The sequence below is a fragment of the Neofelis nebulosa genome, chromosome X, assembly GCF_028018385.1.
Source record: "Neofelis nebulosa isolate mNeoNeb1 chromosome X, mNeoNeb1.pri, whole genome shotgun sequence".
Taxonomy (NCBI): Eukaryota; Metazoa; Chordata; class Mammalia; order Carnivora; family Felidae; genus Neofelis; species Neofelis nebulosa.
The window spans coordinates 313,406-322,422 of NC_080800.1; positions in this window are offsets into that span (position 1 = coordinate 313,406).

Genomic DNA, 9,017 nt, shown 5'->3' on the forward strand with positions numbered 1-9,017 from the left:
AGATGGCTTCCTGTGGTTGTAAATTCCCAGTGTGGAGTCATTTGTTGTGACCACCCCCGGAGGCTCACACAGCACCCGTGTTCACTGTGGCCACAGAGCCTACATACCTACAACAAGCCCTCAGTCACTCACCATCAACACCCCGTCCAGCCCCCTTAGAAGATGAGCTGTCTCATCTCTGGAACTCCTGGGGGTCATGAAGTACAGCCTTTAAGTAATGGGGGAGGGGGACTCTTTTATTTGATTCCATTGCATGGAGCCAGAAAAACATCATTGCGGAGCTTGAGCAGAATTGCCCTCCTTGAGGTTGGTGGGGTCACCTGTGTTGGTGGAAGAGATACAGGGAAGGCACCTAATAGGGGGTGGCTAGGTCCCCTCCATCCTTCAGGCTGCTGGTCTTTATTTTAATGTAATGAACAGATTGCATGGCTTTTGCACGCTGCCTTAGATGTCTTCAGAAGCGAATTGTTGCTGCACTCAGATAGCTCAGGGACCTTCACAAGATGCAGTTCCAAATCCTACCTCCGTAAAACTCTTGCGAAAACAGCCCCCCACAGCAAGCGCTCCTCTCCAGCACTGTAAGACCCGTAATGGTGAAAAAATTGAAAGCAGTCGAGACGATCAAGAATGGAATGTGTTCAGTGAGTTTTGATAGCTTTACTCTGGACAGTCTGCAGGGTTGCACATGATGACAATGGCTACAAGCAAGCACAGAGACCGCAGGATATGTGCTTGTTACAGAGGCAAAGGGGATGGTTACGTAGCAAAGCAGGATGTGCGCTCTGTCAAAATAGCCTCTGAGAAACCAGGAGGTAATCCTCAAAGTGAGAATCATTTCCGTTAGCGTGGTCGAGAGAGGTAGTAAGTGATTTAAAAAATGTTCTCTCCGTCTCCCAAATTTCCCATAGTGATACCCGCACGGGCTAAAAATTAATCTGCGTGAAAATTGTTTTGGAAAAGCGTAGGCTATAAATAACTTTGGGAAAGAAAAGGGCAGAAGGCAATCTCACTGTCCTCAGCAATATACGGCATTGGAAGACAGCTCACAAATTTGTCTTTAAGGAAGAAAAGATTGTTTTCTGGATAATTCTTTAGTCTAATGAAAGCCTCAGAGGCAGGACTCTTGCTAAGGCATACATCTGCCCCTGAAAAATGAGGCAGAAACTCTTAGGATCTGGGATGTGATACTGTCTTCTGTTTCCGTCAGCATAAAGGCAGCCGGTCGGCACTTGCTGTGGTAAACGCTGTTTTTTTTTCCTGCTGAAGACCTACATTTGACCCCGAGCATTTTTCTTAACGACATGGGGCTGTATTTCAGATAGCCAAAGTGAGTGATTTGGATCATTTCTTTTACTTTTTCCTCTTTCTTTCTTTCTTTCTTTCTTTCTTTCTTTCTTTCTTTGAGGATTATAAAAGACATAGGGACTGATTGGAGAGAACTTGAAAAATATGGGCCCAGGATAAAGAGAACAAAAATCTCCAGTCATGATCTCCTCTTCCACCTCCCACCCCCCCGGAAAAGATCTAGGTCTTTCTGTTTCCACACGTGAATAATCTTGATTACGGACTGGTTACTGCACACAGCGTGAGGGCAGAAACGGGTTTGCTGTTCTTGGGGAGGGGTGGCGATGCAAAGGGGGTGTCTCTGATGCTGTGAAGGACTGTTCCAGAGGGTCTCGCTGGCTCCTCTCAGCTGCGCAGTCTGGAGACACAAAACACTGGGAATTAGCCCCGAAAATGTGGGGAAGGGTCCCAGGCACGGAATGCATCCAGGGGGCAGGTCCTGAGGCAGGAATGAGCTCCCTGTGTCTGGGCAGAACCAAGGCTCTTGGCTGGAGCCCACAGGCCGAGATAACATGCCGGTGTGTGAGCTGTGCCGGCTGGCAGGGCCTTGTCGTAATGGGGATACAGAGCCCCTGGGAGTCGTCACACACAGGGGACGCCGTGCGGTTTGTACTTTGTCTGCTGGTTTCTCAAGGGTTAAACATAGACTTGGCCTTTGACCCAGAAATTCTGCTGCTTAGGTACAACGGGACTGAAATGTGATATAAATGCTTGTCTGCGGTGGGGTCACATGGCTGTGTGTGTGTGCGTGTGTGTGTGCGCGCGCGCGTGCGTGCATGTGTCCATGTGAGAATCTCTAAATGTCCTACCTACTCAGGAAGGAATTATGGCGAGGTAAACACGTGTAATGGGTGAAATGGGGGCTACCCAAGAGAAATGTCCACATCGTAACTTCCAGAACATGGAATGGGAGGGAGACAGCTAGGAGCCCAGGGATCCTTGGGGCCCCAGAAGCTGGAAGAGGCAGGAAGGACCCTCCCTGGAGCTTCTGGAGGAAGCACAGCCTTGTCCCACCTCGTGTCATGGGTCATGCTCCTGGATCTAAGCGGCCCTGCCCTGCCTGGATCTCAGGGGCCCTGCCCTGCCTGGATCTCAGGGGCCCTGCCCGTCCTGGATCTCAGTGGTCCTTCCCTGCCTGCATCTCAGTGGTCCTGCCCCTCCTGGATGTCAGTGGCCCTGCCCTGCCTGGATCTCAGGGACCCTGCCCTTCCTGGATCTCAGGGGCCCTGCCCTGCCTGGATCTCAGTGGCCCTGCCCCTCCTCGATCTCAGCAGCCCTGTCCTGCCTGGATCTCAGCAGCCCTGCCCTGCCTGGATCTCAGCGGCCCCACCCTGCCTGGATCTCAGCGGTCCTGCCCTGCCTGGATCTCAGCAGCCCTGCCCTGCCTGGATTTCAGAAGCCCTGCCCCACCTGGATCTCAGCAGCCCTGCCCCTCCTGGATATCAGACTTCTGGTGTCCAGAGCTGGGGGAGGATGAGTTCATGCTGTTCTAGGACCCCAGTGTGTGCTCATTTGTCATGTGGCCAGGGGGCATTCACACACTGGGGATCCCTGGGAAGAGAACACAGCACGGAGGCCTGACTCTGTGTACAAGCAGAAGTCCAGGATGATGGTCTTAAACAGCATTGTGGGGGCGACTTGGGACAAACTGACCAGCCTGGGCTGTCCCCCCAACATCACAGTGCCATCCCATGGCCCGGGAGGACGCCCCAACTTTGCCGGCCCCAGCCATCTGCTGTGTCCTCCTAAGCAGCCCGTGTGGAAAGAATGCCCTTGCAGAGGACGGCTGAATTAAGTCGTGTTCTGGCAGCACGTAAGTCAGGTTATTTTAAGGGCTCTTGGTCATGCCCCAGAGGTTATGTACCAGCAGATTTCAGGAAATCACAGCCACGCATGGCATTAAAGCCGCATTACTGTCTGGCTCCAGAATCTGAAGTATGTAATTAACTCCTAATCCTCAGTGTCGAACGCCACCAGGCACTTCCATGGCAGAAACACACTGCTCTGTGAGCCTTTCTGGGAGTCGTGGGGGCACAGAGCTCCTCTGGGTCCAAGCAGACACAGTACTGGGTGTATCCCATCTACCCTGTGCTCACATCACAGATGGGACAAGATGGTGTGGGGAACAGGGGGCCTGCTTCACCCCCTGACATGCTCTCCCGGTGACCTGATGGGCGACCTCTCAGAGTTGGTGACATTTCTGAGGTTCACGTACAGCAAACGGCTTCCCTGGGAGCCACAGAACGTTCCCACGACCGTCAGTGATGCGGGTGGTTCAAGACCCATCTTGCCTGCACAGCTCGTGAACTTTCTGTCGAATTGCCTTTTGCTAACGGCCAGGACTGTGGCAGAGTCAGAACTGGGTTCCACGAAAGAAGTGTATTGTTAACTTCAGTCTCCTTTCTGACCGACTTGAAACCCAAACCTGATCACATTGTCCAAGACGGTGCAAGATCTTTCCCTGGAAATGCACAAAGGCAATTGGCCCTTGAGTCTTTGAAAAGTAGCACACACGATGGGTCTGATTTTCCTTCCGGACATGGAGTGAAAACGAGATGTAGGTAGATGATAGATGGAAGGAAAGAGAAAGAAAGAAAGAAAGAAAGAAAGAAAGAAAGAAAGAAAGAAAAGAAAGAAAGAAAGAGAGAGAGAGAGAAAGAAAGAAAAGATAAATAGTATATAGATGGATGGATGGGTAGATAGACGATAGACATAAGGCATGGATAGATCGATAGATAGATATGATGAACGGATGGATGGATGGATGGATGGATGGATGGATGGATGGACAGATAGATGATAGATATGATGGATGGATAGATACATGATAGATAGATACATAGATAATGATGGATAGATCAATTAGGTAGATAGACACATATGATGGATAGATGGATGGATGGATGGATGGATGGATGGATGGATGGATACAGATGATAGATAGATATGAGGGATGGATGATAGATACATGATACACAGATGAATAGATAGATGGACAGATGGATGCATAGATGGACGGATGGATGGACAGACGATAGACGGATAGAAAATGGATGAGAGAGGGATGGATGAATGAATAGATTAGATAGATGATAGATAAGACAGATAGATCATAAATGGAAAGATTGAAAGTACAAGTATTTCCTTTACAATACATATAAACATACCACTGGTTCGTAAATGACATATGTGCACACAGAAAGACCCAGCGGAACATCTGAGGCTGTGAGTGAAAGTTTCCACTGGCGTCCAGATGAGCAAAGAGTTTCCGGTAGACATACACGTATCCACAAAAATTATGTGCATTAGAATTATATATCTAATATTCCACAACATTATATCATATGCATATAGAATGGAAAATATAATCATATCATATACTTATGTAATACATGAGGATGTAATATGTTACAGAAATATATCATACGTGTATATACGTTGTATAACAGAACAGCTACAGATAATATGCGTATGCATAGCCCATAACAATATAACATAGTACACTCTATTATATATAATTTGGTATCTCTCTTTGCATTACTTTCATAATCCCATGAACTATCAAGATGGCTTTGAACTTTTGCACATGGATTTCATCCCCACACCTGCCCCATGCCTCGAATTCCTCCCAGCTTTCTGCTGAGCCTCTCCAGGTGGCTGTCGGGTAGGGTCTGTGGACAGGTGCTGTCCTTCCCTCTGGGGGTGCAGAGGCTGCTGGCCTGATGGAGACTTCGCGAGCCTTGTGGGGGAGGGGTTTGGGGACAGAGCCTGCCTCTATGGCTTTGCCCTCCAACCTGTGGATTTTAGGTGCTGGCTGTGCGGCTTCTCTTGCTGTGGCCGGAGGAGCTCACTCTGTAGGGAGATCCTGTGATGGTGGCCGGGCACCCTCAGGGCACAAGGACTCTCTTCAGAGGCCACATGTGTGGGGGGGTGTCCCCCAGAAATGACTCCAGGCCACTGGGCGGCACAAGGGTCCCCTGTCCGTGGGACTGTGCACCCAACTGCCTTCTGAGGAGTGATACATTTTCACCGAACGCTGGATCACTTCTGTCAGAAGCAGAGAGGTCCCCCTGTTCACGCATTCCACAGGTTGTGCCCATGGCGCGTGATAACCCCACTCCCACAGGCTGCGAGGGCACCGGGGAACCTGCCTGCGCGCCCGACCTCAGGAACAGGCACATCTTAGGATAATTATGGTGCCGTGTGACCCATGTGACAATCGGGGCATAGAGTGGATGGCAGTGGCACTCGGGGCTCCGCATCTGCGGGGACCGCAGGTGTGTAAATGCAAGATTGCAACACAGCTAGGTGCACAGGGCCCGGGTCACCGTCGTTGGGGCTCCCAGGAGGGATCCCTCGGCGGGTGCTGAGTGCCGGGAGCACCATCGAGCTGCATTTCTAGCTCTCGAAGCAGAGATTGTGGTCAAGACGCACATAATCATAGTGACAGACAGCAGACAGAAGACTTTTTGTTTCGTTGTTTGTTTTAATTTTTTAATGTTTATTCATTTTTGAGACAGAGACACAGAGCACAAGCAGGGGAGGGGCAGAGAGAGAGGGAAACACGGAATCCGAAGCAGGCTCCAGGCTCCGAGCTGTCAGCACAGAGCCTGATACGGGGGTTGAATTCATGAACCGCGAGATCATGACCTGAGCCGAAGTTGGAGGCTGAAATGACTGAGCCCCCCAGGCGCCCCTAAAAAAATTTCTTTTTTGGGGCGCCTGGGTGGCGCAGTCGGTTAAGCCTCCGACTTCAGCCAGGTCACGATCTCGCGGTCCGTGAGTTCGAGCCCCACGTCAGGCTCTGGGCTGATGGCTCGGAGCCTGGAGCCTGTTTCCGATTCTGTGTCTCCCTCTCTCTCTGCCCCTCCCCCGTTCATGCTTTGTCTCTCTCTGTCCCAAAAATAAATAAAAAACGTTGAAAAAAAAAATTAAAAAAAAAATTTCTTTTTTTTGGCCCCTAAAATTTTTTTAATGTTTATTTATTTTTGAGAGAGAGAGAGAGGGAGAGAGGGAGAGAGAGAGAATGAGCAGGCGACAGGCAGACAGAGGGAGACACACAATCCGAAGCAGGCTCCAGGTTCCGAGCTGTCAGCACAGAGCCCGACATGGGGCTTGAACCCGTGAACTGTGAGATCATGACCTGAGCCGAAGTCAGATGCTGAAATGGCTGAGCTCCCCCCGGTGCCCCTTGTTTGTTTGTTTGTTTGTTTGTTTAATTTTTTTTAACGTTTATTTACTTTTGAGACAGAGAGAGACAGAGCATGAACGGGAGAGGGTCAGAGAGAGAGAGGGAGACACAGAATCTGAAACAGGCTCCAGGCTCTGAGCTGTCAGCACAGAGCCCGACGCGGGGCTCGAACTCACGAACCGTGAGATCATGACCTGAGCCAAAGTCGGATGCTTAACCGACTGAGCCACCCAGGTGCCCCAACCCCTTGTTTGTTTTAAGATGAAAACATCGCTGTGAGTCCTTGGTACAAACAGGTCAACGCAAAGGCGTGGATGGCTGACGGGCTCCCGCGTCTGGTCGGGTGGAGGCTGTAGGACGGTGTCTCTCCTCGTGTGTCCCGTCCCAGCAGCCGTGCCCACAGAGGCTGGACTAGATGCTCCCAAGCCCGCGTCTCCCGGATGCCTTGCACATCCCAGTGGGACAGGTTATTTCTGGCCACAGCACAAGTGGGCTGGATGTCGACACTCTAAAAAGATCCCATGCAGAGCGGGCGGCCGGCGTCGGGGGCGCATACCTCCGCGCGGCACTTGACAGCAGGCGACCCGAGCGGCTCTATTTCTGGCGAACAGGTGGAGGAAGAGGAAGGATGAGGCCCCGAGGCCGTGCTGGTGTGGGCGGCGACACAGAGGGATTCCTACACGGGCTAACATCTCTGCGGTTTGGGCACCGTGCACCCAGCTCGTGAGAGAGCGCGTGAAACCTGTGATGTCGGGGTCTGAGGCCACAGCCCCAGCACGACCCGGGCTGGCGTTCTGCAGAGGCCGCTCTTGTCCTCAAGGGGAACAGTAGGTGTCCCCCTCCCATCCTGGCCGTCTTCCTGCTGTGTCTGAAGGTGCCTCCTTCCCACACTTTTCCTGGCTCGCCAACTCACTTGCGAGCGGGGGCCCTCTTGGCGGTCAATAAATCCTCTAGACCCTGACGCATCATTTAGAGTTAAGGCCCTCTTACTTCCCCTTGGGCACGGTCATGTCCCCACATTCTTTTTTTTTTTTTAAGTTTATTTATTTTGAGGGGAAGACAGAATGTGCGCAGGGGAGGGGCAGAGAGAGAAGGAGAGAGAGAATCCCAGGCAGGTTCCGCACTGTCAGCGCAGAGCCCGACATGGGGCTCGAACCCACGAGCCCCGTGACTGAACCGAAATCAAGAGTCAGAGTCTTAACCTGCTGAGCCACCCAGGCATCCCTCCCCAGATGCTTTCCCCAGAGTTACTAACACAGGGCTGCTTCTGATCACCAACCATCCCCAAAAGATCCTCCCTCCTTGGCTTTGGCACCTCACCCCTGCCCTGCCTGTGGTCCTCTCGGAACTCAAGAGACTCACGGGGACTCACGTTCTCACGTAGACCCCGAGGAAAGCCAGGGAGATGTACCTTCGAGGAGCTCCCAGTTTGGGGGAAACTGGTGAACAGCAGGATGATATGCTTGGGGACTGCCAGCGATGTGGGGGAGGTGGGGGTTCCAGCAAGGGAGGAGGAGGTGGGGTGAGGGGGTAGGAGCCCATTCTACACAGACGAGACAGCCCATGCAAAGGGATGGACACAGGGACTGAGAGATGTGTGCCGTTCACATCCGTTACGGGCTGAGCTGTGTTCAAAAAACCCACGTGTTGGAGTCCTAATGCCCAGGACCTCAGCATGTGACCGAATTTGGACATGCAGTCCTTTTAGAGGTAATCAAGTCCAAACGAGGGGATGCAGGTGGGGCCTGATAGGTCTGGTGTCCTTGTAAGAAGGGGACATTTGGCCATGCACGTGCACGTGGGGGGAAGACATGTGAAGACAGAGGCAGAGATGGGGCGGGGGATGCATCCATGCACCAAGGGACGCCAAGAATCACCGGCTGCTCCAGACATCGGGAGAGGAACAGCTTCACCCTCAGAGCCCCCAAGAGGAGCCAACCCTGGTCTGCCTGGATCTGAGGTGTCTGGTCTCCAGAAGGGAGGTGATGGATTCCTGCTGCTTTAAGACCCGCTTCCATGCATTCTTTCAGCTGTCACGCACCTCATCATACGCCTGGAAACATTTGTGGTTTTCCTGAGGGCTACTTTTGCTGGGTATGGAATTTGAGGCTGGGTTAGTGATACATTCTTTCAGCTGTCACACGTCTCGTCATATGCCTGGAAACATTTGTGGTGTTCCTGAGAGCTACTTTTGCTGGGTATGGAATTCAAGGCCGACAGTTTTCTTTGCACCACTGCCTTCTTTTCTGCACTGTTTCTGACAGGAAATCTGCCTTCAGGGCTGTCTTGGTCTTAGGTATGTGCCATGTCTTTCCCCACTTCTGGCTCCTTTCAAGATTTTCTCTTCATTCTGGTTTGGAGCAGTTTGATTACAACATACCCTGATGTCCTTTTCCTCAGAACTTGTGTGCTTAGAGTTTGTTAGAATTCCTAGTTTTGGGATTTACAGTTTTCACCAAATCTGGGAAGTTTTCAGCCACTA